Genomic DNA, 16,992 nt, shown 5'->3' on the forward strand with positions numbered 1-16,992 from the left:
GGTCTTTCCCCTCCTAAAGAAAGCAGGACTTGGAATTTACGACCCGGCCAATTATCGTCCAATTTCCCAACTACCATATCTTTCCAAAGTTTTGAAGTGGCAAGTCAATAAACAAATCACCACTTTCTTTGAGACTAACAACCTATTTGATCCCTCATAAGCAGGTTTTAGGGCAAATAACAGTCCTGAGGCCACCATACTAGCAGTATTTGACAGTATTAGATCGCAAGCTGATCAAGGTAGAGCCGTAGCATTGATCCTATTGGACCTTACTGCGGCTTTCGATACCATATCACACACTAAACTACTTCAAATACTATATAAAAAAGGGATCTGCTATAAAGCCCTATCGTGGTTCGCCTCCTTTCTTAAAGACTGAACCCAAACAATCCAAATGGGATCTTGCACATCCTCCTCAAAGAATATTAAACAATGAGTCCCGCAAGGAGCTACCTTAAGTCCTACCCTTTTTAATGCATATGTCTGATCTTTGGCTGACATTAGCAGGAAATGGGGTTTTGAAATCTGTTCTTACGCAGACGATACTCAATTGGTGATTCCTCTGCTAAATAAACTGACCAATACCGAGACCAAGGATAACCGAATAAACTGCCCCACTGAACTTGCAAGCTGGATGTCCCAACACTGTTTAAAACCAAATGCCGGGAAGTCCGAAATCCTGCTTTTTGGAGGCGCCCAGATGATTTGGAATAATAACTGGTGGCCCCAGGCCCCGTCTCAAAACCTAAGGGAGCAGCAAAACACTTGGGCATTGTCTTTGATGACACCCTTTCCATGTAGGACCAAGTACACACTCTATGTGGAAAAGCTTTCCCCACACTGAAATTGCTCAGACAACTTTTTCCCAGGATCCCCTCTAACTGCAGATAATCAGTAACCCAAGCCCTGCTCCTGAGCAGACTGGACTACGGCAATGCCCTTTACGTTGGTATGGCCAACTATCACTTTGCTAGACTCCAGGTAGTCCAGAACGCTGCATCTAGACTAATCTATAACAAAAAAAATATAGCTCAGCATCTTATTGCCTGAAGGAACTACACTGGCTACCTGTACACCAGAGAGCTAGTTTCAAGCTCCTATGCTTTGCGCACAAAACCTTGCTGAAAAATGGACCACACATCTTGCGAGATAAGCAACAATTTCATGTCCCTGCACGAAATTTGAGATCATGTCATCTGGCCCTTGCGTCAGTCAAATGCACAACAAAGGTTAGGATGGGTGATCGATCCTTCTCTAAAGCAGCCGCGGTCCTCTGGAACAATTTGCTACTTGATCTTCGCCTGACAGACGACCATCACCTTGTTTCCCAGATACTGATCCTAATAAAACCAAACTGAATTCCACTAAGTTTCGTCCTAGCGTTGTGATGTCCTTCGGGATGATTAATGCGCTCTATAAATACAATACAAAATATAAATACATTAAACACAAAGAAGCACTTACTCTATATAATTAAGAGGAAGTACCCTTGTTTGGTGGAGATTCACCCCCTTGTAGTCTCATCATCTTCTCTATAGGAGAATTCATTTTGTCACAGATTTCTAGGAGGAAGACAAACAAGGAACAATCACACTGCCGAAATTAAACGTACAGAAAGTCACTGGAGTCATTTTCTCCTGGTCCATTACACAGAGAATAGAATATGCATTAGACATTTACCCAACAAGTAAGCACTTACTAATTAACCAGTAGAAAGTACTCCAGTTGGGTAGACATTTTGTGAAAAACCGGGGGCTTTGTTGGATAAAGGGGCAGGTGAGGTTACGTTCTGGCCCAGTCACTCAAACATCCACACTGACACTCAGACACCCTCTCACACACCCATTTAGCTACTCTAACACACACTCACAGACCCACACAGCCACTCACACCCCACTCACACACCCCTACAGTCACTCACACACCCACTGACAGACCCATACAGCCACTCACAAACCCACAAACCACTCATACAGCCACTCACACACCTACTTACAGAGCCATAAAGGCACTCAAAAAAACATTCGGCCACTCGCACACCCACAAAACCACTCACACTCCCATACAGCCACTCACACACCCACTCTCTGACCGATACAGCCACTCACACACACACTCACCGACCCATACAGCCACTCACACCCCCACAAAAACACTCAAAACCTACCCACAGACCCATACAGCCACTCATAAACCAACTTCCTGACCTATACAGCCACTCACACACCCACTCTCAAGGGTGAGTTAGGAAAAAAATTAAAACACCTTAAAAAAAATCACACAAAAAAAAAGTAACAGGGACATAAGTAGAAATTCACTGAAAAAAACAAAGGTTACAGGAACAGGATAGAAATCGAATTAAAAAACCCTTAGTCATGAGTGACGCAATATATGAGGTCATAATCAGCGCATTTCGGGGACGTAAGCTTTAGTTTGATCACGTAATGCTGATGAATTTCTATGGTTTTTGTATGTGGAATCTGAGCCTAACTAGAACGTCCCTGTAACCTTTGTGTGTGTGTGTGTATATAAATATATATATATATATATATATATATATATATATACTCACCTCTGCTTTCCTTTCTACAGAGCAAATGGGAGAAAGAAGAAAATAATACTTTAGACACTGTCCCTTTAATCTGGAGTCAATGACTGAAGTCCTTTCTCATTGCCTAATGAGATACGTTATTTAAATAAAAACGAACCCACGGACACTGCAGCCTGGCATTTGAAGAAGAGTTGTGTAAACTCGAAACGCGTTATGCCTGTTTTATCTAAATAAAAAGATCTTTTGCAAGCAATGTTGGTGTGGCCTGTGCAGCGTGAGGTATTGCGCACGTCTTTCTTTGATGTAATTGAGATGTCTGACACATCTCGAAACGAGCCCCGACCCATGAGGATGAGGGCGCCCTTCTTGTCAGGATCTTGGGATGTGAAGCGAGGAGCTTCTTTAAAAGGGTGCCCTCCGGCTGCTAAAGAGATGACACCACTAGAGTTGGATTGGAAGAGGCCTCCAGGAGGGGCCCGCCTGGACTTTGGGAATGGAAACTTTGGCGCAGCTAGGGTATGCCGAGGATTACCCTCAGCACGACAGACTTGGAGCTTTGGAAACACGAAAAGCTGTTGAAGGTCTGCGTGGTAGTGAAATCCTATCTGCACGGTGTGACCGAGGTACGGAACACTTTCCATTTAAAAGCAATGTTTGCACTCTGGACACATCGCGCTGACATTGATTTTACCAAGATCAGCAGTGAGAACCAGTTAAAATTTGAAGGGCAGTGGAGCATTATGGGCAATGGAGTCCCGTGATGATATGACTTTAAATACAAAAGCAGAGAAAACTGTTTTATTTTGTACCACTGTGAGGTTACTTGGAAACCTGAAACACATAAGTACTCACCTCGGCTTTCCTTTCTACAGAGCAAATGGGAGAAAGAAGAAAGTAATACTTTAGACACTGTCCCTTTAATCTGGAGTCAATGACTGAAGTCCTTTCTCACTGCCTAATGAGATACGTTATTTAAATCAAAACGAATCCATGGACACTGCAGCCTGGCATTTGATGAAGAGTTGTGTAAACTCGAAACGCGTTATGCCTGTTTTATCTAAATAAAAAGATCTTTTGCAAGCACTGTTGGTGTGGCCCGTGCAGCGTGAGGTATTGCGCACGTCTTTCTTTGATATATATATATATATATATTCACTAACACCACTCCCACCTCAAACTCCGAACACAGGGCGGGGGCTGTCTCTATAAATGAGGGTGGGACCTCATTCTTGCTGCACAGCAACTTCAAAACACTTTTTTGGAGCACTCACAGGGTCATTTTGGCTTTGTTTGTTAACAGCAGACACGTTTCGTCGTTAATCGCCTCCTCAATGCCGTAATGCTTGTCCATAGTACGCTGTAAATGATTGGACTATTATATTCTGCCCACTTCAGCCATTGGATGATACCGGGCCAATTGGGTGACTCTGATGTTCCGTCAAATCCATGTCTGATTCTTTGTATCGCCACACCAAAAGGCCGTATGTCCCTCACCTACAGCCGCCGGATTTTGTATGATGTCTTCCCAGTTGGTATCAGATAATTAACTGGCTACCACAAGTTTGAATAGCTTGCGACTTTTATGTCGGCCGGAAAAACTCATCGGCGGTGGTTCAAGAGTTCGAAATTACATTCACTAACACCACTCCCACCTCAAACTCCGAACACAGGGCGGGTGCTGTCTCCATAAATGAGGGTGGGACCTCATTCTTGCTGCACAGCAAATTCAAAACACCTTTTTGGAGCACTCGCAGGGTCATTTTGGCTTTGTTTGTTAACAGCAGACGCGTTTCGGCGTTCATCGCCTCCTCAATGCTGTAATGCTTGTCCATAGTACGCTGTAAATGATTGGACTGTTATATTCTGCCCACTTCAGCCATTGGATGATACCGGGCCAATTGGGTGACTCTGATGTTCCGTCAAATCCATGTCCGATTCTTTGTATCGCCACACCAAAAGGCCGTATGTCCCTCGCCTACAGCCGCCGGATTTTGTACTCACTCGTGAGAAAGCGGCGAAGGCTGCGAAACGCGTTGGGTGTTGATGTTGCCAAATAAAAGCACTTGAACAAAGCTGACCTGGGCCTCGACTCTCTGTCAACGATTTATGACGGTAATTGTCTGGATTTAATGGGGCGAGGCGAAACCCCGTCGAGGCCCGCCACGGAAAAGGAGGCGCAGGCATGAACTTCGCCAAGGTTTTGGAATATATATATATATATATATATATATATATATATATATATATATATATATATATATATATATATATATATATATATTCCTCTGAGTTTTTATATAGTGCAAACTTGACCCAAAGGTATCAGAGGGCTCTACATGAGCACCAGTTGCATTACAGACACCTTCATTTTTTCTTTTTATATATATATATATATTATTTTTTTCTTAGGCACAGGGAGATTAAGTGATTTGCCCAGAATCACAGGATGTTTAGCATCCCTGTCGATTTTCAAACCCAGTTCCACAGCTAGGAGGTTGACTGCTCTAGCCGTTTATTGGGTCTTTTACCAGCTTCAAATAACTTCTATCATATCCTTCTCCTATAACTGTCAATTTTCAAGAGAAGGGAAAATAAGTTACACCTAGACTCCAACTCTCACGTCTCAGACTTCACCTTTCTCTGACTGTGATCCACAGTGGGTTCCTCTTACCTGGACTCTCAAAGAACCCTTGAGGCATTTGACAACCAGTTGAGGAGAGCTGAACTTGATGCTGCAACACAACGTAGTGTTTCAGGCCTCCAAGAATGCACTACTGGCTCACAAAACCATTGCTTCAGGAAGGGATGGCTCTTTAAGTAGGCAAATGTCTTCCTAGAAGGCAGCTAAGTTATGGCGGTTTGACTGCCATAGGCCTTCAATAGTTCTTGTGGCAGTCAAACCAACTTTAATACTACTGAATCCCCAAAAAGAGAGCCCTGAGGGAAACATCATCTAAACAAAAGAAGGAAGAAGCTAAAACGATTTTTAAAAATTGGGAGGAAAATAAATGAAAATACAATGCATTTAAGAAGAACGAGCTAGGAAATCATTAGTAAAAAAATGTAACAAAAAGTAGGAGAAAGACATGGCAGACATTAGCAAATGAAGAAAAAGTGTGCAAAACAAAGGAAGAGGTACAGTACAGGAATAGAAAAGAGAGCAGCAGATTTAAAATAAAAAACAAACAAAAAGTAAAGTGATGAAAGGAGAGGCTGCAAACAAAAAAGAACCAGACGGAAAATAGAAAGTATGGAGTGATAAAGAGAACAGCAGAAAAACTAAAAATTATCTCTGTGTCACAAGCTAAATTAAGAGAGAGGCCTCTCTAGAATAATGCATGTGCTGCAAAACCTGAAAATAATCTTCAAATAATTGACTGTAATCCAATAGTGATATAGACATACTTATCCCAAGATTTGTGAGTAATCTTCATGGCAGAGGCTCTAGTCCCAGTGACAAAGCTCTCTGGTTAACTTCAAAAGATGTATAGGTAGCAGTATAGTTCTAGTTAGGTCAGAGTTTCTAGAGGAAGAGCCTTTTTTTTGTTTTCTTGATAGCTTTTGTGTCACTTGATTACCTGGCTCCCTCATGGAAAGTGTTGCACCGATCCTTCAACTGAGAGCCAAGAAACACTGGCGTAGCCAATAGGTCTCACCTTTGGGACCATATAAGTATTTAGACATGCAGCACATTAGCCTGAGTGCTACAACATCTACTGTTCTTTAGCGTAGAATCTTTGACACTGCTAGGCACATTATAGCACTGTATTGTGAAGTACTTATTCAGAGTGTTATAGGCTTATGCTTCAGTTCTATTGAAAGCAAAACACATTTCCTTCTAAAAAACAATTGAATACATAAATTGCCACACTTGACTCTTGTTGCGATGTTAAATACAAAACGTTTTACAGGACAGATCAAACAGCACTTTAAACAAGGATTTAATTCACTAAAAAGAACTGTGACGAACACAGTTAATGTATGGAGCATTCTCATGTTTGCTACTTAAATACCAAGGGAAGAAAACAAGCAGCAAGTGGGAGAGGGTTGGGGCATGAACAGGCGCCATCAAAAAGCGTCTTGACATTTGATATTGGTCTTTGCCTGCACAGAAATGTGACGAGATAAGAGAAAGAGTCAAGCAGTAAACAAAGAAAACGAACTAAGGCAATCGAGGGAAACTGCTTGTTTGTAAACTAAAGATTCTGTGTTTGTGTGTAAACTATAAATGGCAACAGCTAGGCATGTTTTGTTAGAAAAGCCCCAAAAAACTATTTTCCTAACACAGAAGCCGAGCGAAATTGTGTGTTTGTATACAAAATATACCGGCAGCTGAGCGTGTTCTATTCAGAAAGCCAAACAAGCATTTACAATGCAACGGTCTCGCCTTTGCAAAAGTAAGAGCTATTGGCATTGTAAATGACAAATTGTTAATTTATGTGTTGGTTTTGAAATCAGATAAATAAATGGCATTGCCATTTACAATGCCAAAAGCTTAATCTCTTGCAAATGTGAGACCTATTGCATTTGCACCCACACACAGAGCCACACACACACACACACACACACACACACACACACACACATGGATGTGGCGTTGGTGTATGTGGTGGTGGATGTGGTGTGCGGGCTACTCCACTCCACACACACCCACACAGCCACACACAGAGCCACACACATATCCACACACACACAGCTCGACTGCACATGTGCGCAGTACGCCACGCGAGACCTAAAAATGGGAAAACTGCAAGCCCCAGAAAGCTTAGTGCTGATTGCTAAAAGGCAAGTACTGGATAAGAGGCACTCTCATTGCAGAACGCTAGTTAACAAAGACATTCAGTAGAAGTTGCTGTAAAAGCCTGCTGTGCTTAAAAGTCCAAAAATAGTAGTACACATCCAACATGTTATCAAGCAGGATGTTTGTGCTTTCCATCTATTCTAGTCGAATGCGATGGTCTAACAGAAGCGAGGCCAGACATGTCAGCCTTACAGTTTTCACAACTAATGTGAAGTGAAGTGAAGTGCTTGCCCAACTACAGTATGTAGAAGTATGCAAGACACAGTCCTGAGAGCGCTTCTATCACTGTCTAGCTGGATACATGCAATGTCCAGCAGTGAGGCCACACTCGAGGTTTATAGAAAGAATGCATGGTTCACCACAGTGCTAAACTGCACTCAAGGACCCATGCATTGCTCAGCAGTGTGACCACAACCGTGGTTTATAGAACGAATGCACAGTTCACCACAGCGCAAAAGGAAGAATGCATTGCTCAGCAGTGTGGACTATAGCAAAGTACAATGTACATGAAAGGCGCAGAAGCGTGTGCACGAGGATACAGTAAGTGAAACGTGGTGCTTACCTTTAAAACGAAAACCAAAGACATATTGGGAAATACACGGTTCACTAATGTGTGCGTACAAGATTGTGTAGCCTCTTGCTAGAAAGCATAGGCCGCTCTGCTGTCAGTTCAGTGACCCCCCAAGCAGGGCTCTACTCAGCCCTCAGACGGCGGCTCTAACAGAGCACTGAAGGTGCTGCACCGCACGCCCTCACAGCAGCAAGCCCCATTTACCACTAAAGCGTGACATTAAGAGACACCACAAGCAAGACTTATCCCTGAAACACTTGGTCTTTGAGAGCGCCAGCCCCAGTGCCCTGTCAGTGCTCTGCCATGTGCACATGCAGACCCCGGGTGCAGAGTGCGGCGGTTACCTGGCTGGCGTCGGTGTGGGGGCTCCCACGAAGCTCAGCATGTTAAGGGAGCCCGGGGGCTGCAGCAGGGCTGCTGCGGTGGCTGCGCGCTGACCATGGAGCAGAGCGCTGACGGGCATGCTGCCTGGGCTCCGGAGCCTCTGCTCTGCCACTGCCTTCGCCTGGCTAGGGCGCGAGCACGGGGGTGGCGCGCGGGAGGCTTAGAGCTCGCGCCTCCTCTCCCCGGGTCTCTCGTAAACGAAGGGCACGCGGGATGCACGGGCACAGCACGCACGCAGGTCTGCCCCCCCAGCTCATTGTTCTGTGGATCGGCGGATGCTCCGGTGAATCCAGTCACACATGGGAGGGGGCGTACAAGCCGGGCCAGGATGGGAGCAAGAAGCGCACATGATAGATTACGGCCACATTTAGTGATATACAGCCTCTCGTGTTTGGAAAATAACTGTTTTGTTAGTGTTGCACAAAATAATTGTACATCTTCTTTCAGCATTTTTGTCAGTTAACCACCATGCCAGTGCATGGATTTTTGTAGACGTGTGCCATCCGTCAAATTCACAGGGTGAACGGATCCAGGGGCCTGGCAGAGTTCAACAGTCAAAGAGCCGAGTCACAAAACATGACATGTAAAGGAGAGGCTTCAGAGGGGACCGGACCGGGACCGAGCTGGCACAGACTGACGAAAAAACAGCCCTGGAAAAAAAAAAAAGGGAAACACCCACAATGGCCCACCTCTGAATGACAAAACAAAGGGGGCAGGGCTTAAAAAAAGACAGAAACGCCCACGAATCTGCTCCAAGACTGATTGACATTGTTCTCTTCCAATGGCTAGCCTCCATTTATGGAGCTAGCCAATGGAAGAGAGAGGCGGGTTAAAGCCCCATACTGGAGATCAAAATTTCTCGCCTGCGCCACACTGCTTGCGCAGTGAACGCCAGGCTTCCACCTAAAAACACAACATTTCTAACTGAAGAGCTGAGACAGTCATAAAAAGATAGTGCACCGAAAAGGACAAATGGGCAGCAGGATAAGACAGAGTACGGGGGTGTGGAAAAACAGTCAAAGCGCTCCTTTTGTAAATCTAGTAAAAAGAACAAATGATGGACAGAATGCTGAACAATGCAAACATCCCCTCCGCAGTCACAAAAATCTGAGTTTAATCCATTGCTTTTTTGCTCACCACACACCCCAATTTAGACCCAGCCATATGCAAGTCATGCCGGATCCTGCTCCTCGTGGGAACAGCCCATCCCGAACTGCCAAGCCTGGTCCTCCTTGGACAGGAAACAAGCATCCTGGGACCGGTTTCGGGCAATCCCTCCTCATCAGCGAGGACAGCTTAAATGCAGTGGGCAAGTGAGCCCGGGACCCACGTCTGGGCATGCCTTTCCCACTTAAGGTAAAGAAAGCAAAATGAACAAATGATGGATGGAATGCTGAACAATGCGAACATTCACCCCCTCTCACAAAGATCTGAGTGTAATCCATCGCTTTTTTGCTCACCACACCAGCTGAGCTTAGACCCAGCCGTATGGAAATCAGCCTTGACCCTGCTCCTCATGGGAACAGTCCAGCCCGAACTGCCAAGCCAGGTCCTCCTTGGAACGGAAACAAGCATCCTAGGACCAGTTTCAGGATATTATTCCTTATCAACCAGGCTAACTTTAATCCAGTGGGCATGGGCAGGTAAGGTTAATACTCAGAAAAAGCTAGATACGTCTGGATGGTTGGTGTCGCAGAACTCCTACAGCAGCAAAAAAATAAACAAGCATTTACAATGCAATGGTTTTGCCTTTGTTAAAGTTAGAGCTATTGGCATTGCTCTTGACACTCTGAAGCTCCATTCTGCACTCTGAAGCTCCACTCTGAAGCTCCACTCTGAAGCTCCAATCTGAAGCTCCAATCTGAAGCTCCACTCTGAAGCTCCACTCTGAAGCTCCACTCTGCACTCTGAAGCTCCACTCTGCACTCTGAAGCTCCACTCTGCACTCTGAAGCTCCACTCTGCACTCTGAAGCTCCACTCTGCACTCTGAAGCTCCACTCTGAATTTCCACTCTGCACTCTGAAGCTCCACTCTGCACTCTGAAGCTCCACTCTGTACTCTGAAGCTCCACTCTGCACTCTGAAGCTCCACTCTGCACTCTGAAGCTCCACTCTGAATCTGCACTCTGAAGCTCCACTCTGCACTCTGAAGCTCCACTCTGCACTCTGAAGCTCCACTCTGAATCTGCACTCTGAATCTGCACTCTGAATCTCCACTCTGCACTCTGAAGCTCCACTCTGCACTCTGAATCTGCACTCTGAAGCTCCACTCTGCACTCTGAAGCTCCACTCTGCACTCTGAAGCTCCACTCTGCACTCTGAAGCTCCACTCTGCACTCTGAAGCTCCACTCTGAAGCTCCACTCTGCACTCTGAATCTGCACTCTGAATCTGCACTCTGCACTCTGAAGCTCCACTCTGCACTCTGAAGCTCCACTCTGAAGCTCCACTCTGAAGCTCCACTCTGAAGCTCCACTCTGAAGCTCCACTCTGAAGCTCCACTCTGAAGCTCCACTCTGAAGCTCCACTCTGAAGCTCCACTCTGAAGCTCCACTCTGAAGCTCCACTCTGAAGCTCCACTCTGCACTCTGAAGCTCCACTCTGAAGCTCCACTCTGAAGCTCCACTCTGAAGCTCCACTCTGAAGCTCCACTCTGAAGCTCCACTCTGCACTCTGAAGCTCCACTCTGAAGCTCCACTCTGCACTCTGAAGCTCCACTCTGCACTCTGAAGCTCCACTCTGCACTCTGAAGCTCCACTCTGCACTCTGAAGCTCCACTCTGAAGCTCCACTCTGAAGCTCCACTCTGAAGCTCCACTCTGCACTCTGAAGCTCCACTCTGCACTCTGAAGCTCCACTCTGAAGCTCCACTCTGAAGCTCCACTCTGCACTCTGAAGCTCCACTCTGCACTCTGAAGCTCCACTCTGAAGCTCCACTCTGAAGCTCCACTCTGCACTCTGAAGCTCCACTCTGCACTCTGAAGCTCCACTCTGAAGCTCCACTCTGAAGCTCCACTCTGCACTCTGAAGCTCCACTCTCCACTCTGAAGCTCCACTCTGCACTCTGAAGCTCCACTCTGAAGCTCCACTCTGCACTCTGAAGCTCCACTCTGCACTCTGAAGCTCCACTCTGAAGCTCCACTCTGAAGCTCCACTCTGAAGCTCCACTCTGAAGCTCCACTCTGAAGCTCCACTCTGAAGCTCCACTCTGAAGCTCCACTCTGCACTCTGAATCTCCACTCTGCACTCTGAAGCTCCCCTCTGAAGCTCCACTCTGCACTCTGAAGCTCCCCTCTGAAGCTCCACTCTGCACTCTGAAGCTGCACTCTGAAGCTCCACTCTGCACTCTGAAGCTCCACTCTGAAGCGCCACTCTGAAGCTCCACTCTGAAGCTCCACTCTGAAGCTCCACTCTGAAGCTCCACTCTGAAGCTCCACTCTGAAGCTCCACTCTGAAGCTCCACTCTGAAGCTCCACTCTGAAGCTCCACTCTGAAGCTCCACTCTGAAGCTGCACTCTGAAGCTGCACTCTGAAGCTCCACTCTGAAGCTCCACTCTGAAGCTCCACTCTGAAGCTCCACTCTGAAGCTCCACTCTGAAGCTCCACTCTGAAGCTCCACTCTGAAGCTCCACTCTGAAGCTGCACTCTGAAGCTCCACTCTGAAGCTCCACTCTGAAGCTGCACTCTGAAGCTCCACTCTGAAGCTCCACTCTGAAGCTCCACTCTGAAGCTCCACTCTGAAGCTCCACTCTGAAGCTCCACTCTGAAGCTCCACTCTGAAGCTCCACTCTGCACTCTGAAGCTCCACTCTGAAGCTCCACTCTGCACTCTGAAGCTCCACTCTGAAGCTCCACTCTGAAGCTCCACTCTGAAGCTCCACTCTGAAGCTCCACTCTGAAGCTCCACTCTGAAGCTCCACTCTGAAGCTCCACTCTGCACTCTGAAGCTCCACTCTGAAGCTCCACTCTGCACTCTGAAGCTCCACTCTGAAGCTCCACTCTGAAGCTCCACTCTGAAGCTCCACTCTGAAGCTCCACTCTGAAGCTCCACTCTGCACTCTGAAGCTCCACTCTGAAGCTCCACTCTGAAGCTCCACTCTGCACTCTGAAGCTCCACTCTGCACTCTGAAGCTCCACTCTGCACTCTGAAGCTCCACTCTGAAGCTCCACTCTGCACTCTGAAGCTCCACTCTGCACTCTGAAGCTCCACTCTGAAGCTCCACTCTGATGCTCCACTCTGATGCTCCACTCTGATGCTCCACTCTGATGCTCCACTCTGATGCTCCACTCTGATGCTCCACTCTGATGCTCCACTCTGATGCTCCACTCTGATGCTCCACTCTGATGCTCCACTCTGAAGCTCCACTCTGAAGCTCCACTCTGAAGCTCCACTCTGAAGCTCCACTCTGAAGCTCCACTCTGAAGCTCCACTCTGCACTCTGAAGCTCCACTCTGAAGCTCCACTCTGCACTCTGAAGCTCCACTCTGAAGCTCCACTCTGCACTCTGAAGCTCCACTCTGAAGCTCCACTCTGCACTCTGAAGCTCCACTCTGAAGCTCCACTCTGAAGCTCCACTCTGAAGCTCCACTCTGCACTCTGAAGCTCCACTCTGCACTCTGAAGCTCCACTCTGCACTCTGAAGCTCCACTCTGAAGCTCCACTCTGCACTCTGAAGCTCCACTCTGCACTCTGAAGCTCCACTCTGAAGCTCCACTCTGCACTCTGAAGCTCCACTCTGCACTCTGAAGCTCCACTCTGAAGCTCCACTCTGATGCTCTACTCTGATGCTCCACTCTGATGCTCCACTCTGATGCTCCACTCTGATGCTCCACTCTGAAGCTCCACTCTGAAGCTCCACTCTGAAGCTCCACTCTGAAGCTCCACTCTGAAGCTCCACTCTGAAGCTCCACTCTGAAGCTCCACTCTGCACTCTGAAGCTCCACTCTGAAGCTCCACTCTGCACTCTGAAGCTCCACTCTGAAGCTCCACTCTGAAGCTCCACTCTGAAGCTCCACTCTGAAGCTCCACTCTGAAGCTCCACTCTGAAGCTCCACTCTGCACTCTGAAGCTCCACTCTGAAGCTCCACTCTGAAGCTCCACTCTGCACTCTGAAGCTCCACTCTGAAGCTCCACTCTGCACTCTGAAGCTCCACTCTGAAGCTCCACTCTGAAGCTCCACTCTGAAGCTCCACTCTGAAGCTCCACTCTGAAGCTCCACTCTGAAGCTCCACTCTGAAGCTCCACTCTGAAGCTCCACTCTGCACTCTGAAGCTCCACTCTGAAGCTCCACTCTGAAGCTCCACTCTGAAGCTCCACTCTGAAGCTCCACTCTGAAGCTCCACTCTGAAGCTCCACTCTGAAGCTCCACTCTGAAGCTCCACTCTGCACTCTGAAGCTCCACTCTGCACTCTGAAGCTCCACTCTGCACTCTGAAGCTCCACTCTGCACTCTGAAGCTCCACTCTGAAGCTCCACTCTGAAGCTCCACTCTGAAGCTCCACTCTGAAGCTCCACTCTGAAGCTCCACTCTGAAGCTCCACTCTGAAGCTCCACTCTGAAGCTCCACTCTGCACTCTGAAGCTCCACTCTGAAGCTCCACTCTCCACTCTGAAGCTCCACTCTCAAGCTCCACTCTCAAGCTCCACTCTCAAGCTCCACTCTCAAGCTCCACTCTCAAGCTCCACTCTCAAGCTCCACTCTGCACTCTGAATCTCCACTCTGCACTCTGAATCTCCACTCTGCACTCTGAATCTCCACTCTGCACTCTGAAGCTCCACTCTGAAGCTCCACTCTTAATCTCCACTCTGCACTCTGAATCTCCACTCTGCACTCTGAATCTGAACTCTGAATCTCCACTCTGAACTCTGAATCTCCACTCTGCACTCTGAATCTCCACTCTGCACTCTGAATCTCCACTCTGCACTCTGAATCTCCACTCTGCACTCTGAATCTCCACTCTGCACTCTGAAGCTCCACTCTGCACTCTGAAGCTCCCCTCTGAAGCTCCACTCTGCACTCTGAAGCTCCCCTCTGAAGCTCCACTCTGCACTCTGAAGCTCCACTCTGAAGCTCCACTCTGAAGCTCCACTCTGAAGCTCCACTCTGCACTCTGAAGCTCCACTCTGCACTCTGAAGCTCCACTCTGCACTCTGAATCTCCACTCTGCACTCTGAATCTCCACTCTGCACTCTGAACTCTGAATCTCCACTCTGAACTCTGAATCTCCACTCTGCACTCTGAATCTCCACTCTGCACTCTGAATCTCCACTCTGCACTCTGAATCTCCACTCTGCACTCTGAATCTCCACTCTGCACTCTGAAGCTCCACTCTGCACTCTGAAGCTCCCCTCTGAAGCTCCACTCTGCACTCTGAAGCTCCCCTCTGAAGCTCCACTCTGCACTCTGAAGCTCCACTCTGAAGCTCCACTCTGAAGCTCCACTCTGCACTCTGAAGCTCCACTCTGAAGCTCCACTCTGCACTCTGAAGCTCCACTCTGCACTCTGAAGCTCCACTCTGAAGCTCCACTCTGAAGCTCCACTCTGAAGCTCCACTCTGCACTCTGAAGCTCCACTCTGCACTCTGAAGCTCCACTCTGCACTCTGAAGCTCCACTCTGAAGCTCCACTCTGAAGCTCCACTCTGAAGCTCCACTCTGAAGCTCCACTCTGAAGCTCCACTCTCCACTCTGAAGCTCCACTCTGAAGCTCCACTCTCCACTCTGAAGCTCCACTCTGAAGCTCCACTCTGAAGCTCCACTCTGAAGCTCCACTCTGAAGCTCCACTCTGAAGCTCCACTCTGAAGCTCCACTCTGAAGCTCCACTCTGAAGCTCCACTCTGCACTCTGAAGCTCCACTCTGCACTCTGAAGCTCCACTCTGAAGCTCCACTCTGAAGCTCCACTTTGAAGCTCCACTCTGAAGCTCCACTCTGAAGCTCCACTCTGAAGCTCCACTCTGCACTCTGAAGCTCCACTCTGAAGCTCCACTCTGCACTCTGAAGCTCCACTCTGAAGCTCCACTCTGAAGCTCCACTCTGAAGCTCCACTCTGAAGCTCCACTCTGAAGCTCCACTCTGAAGCTCCACTCTGAAGCTCCACTCTGCACTCTGAAGCTCCACTCTGAAGCTCCACTCTGAAGCTCCACTCTGAAGCTCCACTCTGAAGCTCCACTCTGAAGCTCCACTCTGAAGCTCCACTCTGAAGCTCCACTCTGAAGATCCACTCTGAAGATCCACTCTGAAGCTCCACTCTGAAGCTCCACTCTGCACTCTGAAGCTCCACTCTGCACTCTGAAGCTCCACTCTGAAGCTCCACTCTGCACTCTGAAGCTCCACTCTGAATCTGCACTCTGAAGCTCCACTCTCCACTCTGAATCTGCACTCTGAAGCTCCACTCTCCACTCTGAATCTGCACTCTGAAGCTCCACTCTCCACTCTGAAGCTCCTCTCTGAAGCTCCACTCTGAAGCTCCACTCTGCACTCTGAAGCTCCACTCTGAAGCTCCACTCTGCACTCTGAAGCTCCACTCTGAAGCTCCACTCTGCACTCTGAAGCTCCACTCTGAAGCTCCACTCTGCACTCTGAAGCTCCACTCTGAAGCTCCACTCTGCACTCTGAAGCTCCACTCTGGAGCTCCACTCTGAAGCTCCACTCTGCACTCTGAAGCTCCACTCTGCACTCTGAAGCTCCACTCTGAAGCTCCACTCTGAAGCTGCACTCTGAAGCTGCACTCTGAAGCTGCACTCTGAAGCTCCACTCTGAAGCTCCACTCTGAAGCTCCACTCTGAAGCTCCACTCTGCACTCTGAAGCTCCACTCTGAAGCTCCACTCTGCACTCTGAAGCTCCACTCTGAAGCTCCACTCTGCACTCTGAAGCTCCACTCTGAAGCTCCACTCTGAAGCTCCACTCTGAAGCTCCACTCTGAAGCTCCACTCTGAAGCTCCACTCTGCACTCTGAAGCTCCACTCTGAAGCTCCACTCTGAAGCTCCACTCTGAAGCTCCACTCTGCACTCTGAAGCTCCACTCTCCACTCTGAAGCTCCACTCTGCACTCTGAAGCTCCACTCTCCACTCTGAAGCTCCACTCTGAAGCTCCACTCTGAAGCTCCACTCTGAAGCTCCACTCTGAAGCTCCACTCTGAAGCTCCACTCTGAAGCTCCACTCTGAAGCTCCACTCTGCACTCTGAAGCTCCACTCTGAAGCTCCACTCTGCACTCTGAAGCTCCACTCTGAAGCTCCACTCTGAAGCTCCACTCTGAAGCTCCACTCTGAAGCTCCACTCTGAAGCTCCACTCTGAAGCTCCACTCTGAAGCTCCACTCTGCACTCTGAAGCTCCACTCTGAAGCTCCACTCTGCACTCTGAAGCTCCACTCTGCACTCTGAAGCTCCACTCTGCACTCTGAAGCTCCACTCTGAAGCTGCACTCTGAAGCTGCACTCTGAAGCTCCACTCTGAAGCTCCACTCTCCACTCTGAATCTGCACTCTGAATCTGCACTCTGAAGCTGCACTCTGAAGCTGCACTCTGAAGCTCCACTCTGAAGCTCCACTCTCCACTCTGAATCTGCACTCTGAATCTGCACTCTGAAGCTCCACTCTGAAGCTCCACTCTGAAGCTCCACTCTGAAGCTCCACTCTGAAGCTCCACTCTGAAGCTCCACTCTGCACTCTGAAGCTCCACTCTGAAGCTC

At 48.3% G+C, this 16,992-nt stretch overlaps 1 protein-coding gene across 2 annotated transcripts in view; it reads right to left on the reverse strand.

The window, feature by feature from the left end:
- The window catches only part of TIGD3 (tigger transposable element derived 3), a 61,518-nt gene that overhangs the window by 22,591 nt on the left and 21,935 nt on the right, over positions 1-16,992 (reverse strand). Inside the window, exon 2 of one of the 2 annotated variants that reach the window (XM_086938564.1) lies at positions 1,465-1,562. The exons of the other annotated variant lie outside the window; for it this stretch is intronic. The gene's annotated coding sequence lies outside the window, so the exon portion shown is untranslated. The remainder of the gene's footprint in view (positions 1-1,464; positions 1,563-16,992) is intronic. 2 annotated transcript variants of the gene reach the window in all.

This window comes from Lissotriton vulgaris, chromosome 9, assembly GCF_964263255.1.
Source record: "Lissotriton vulgaris chromosome 9, aLisVul1.2, whole genome shotgun sequence".
Lineage (NCBI taxonomy): Eukaryota > Metazoa > Chordata > Amphibia > Caudata > Salamandridae > Lissotriton > Lissotriton vulgaris.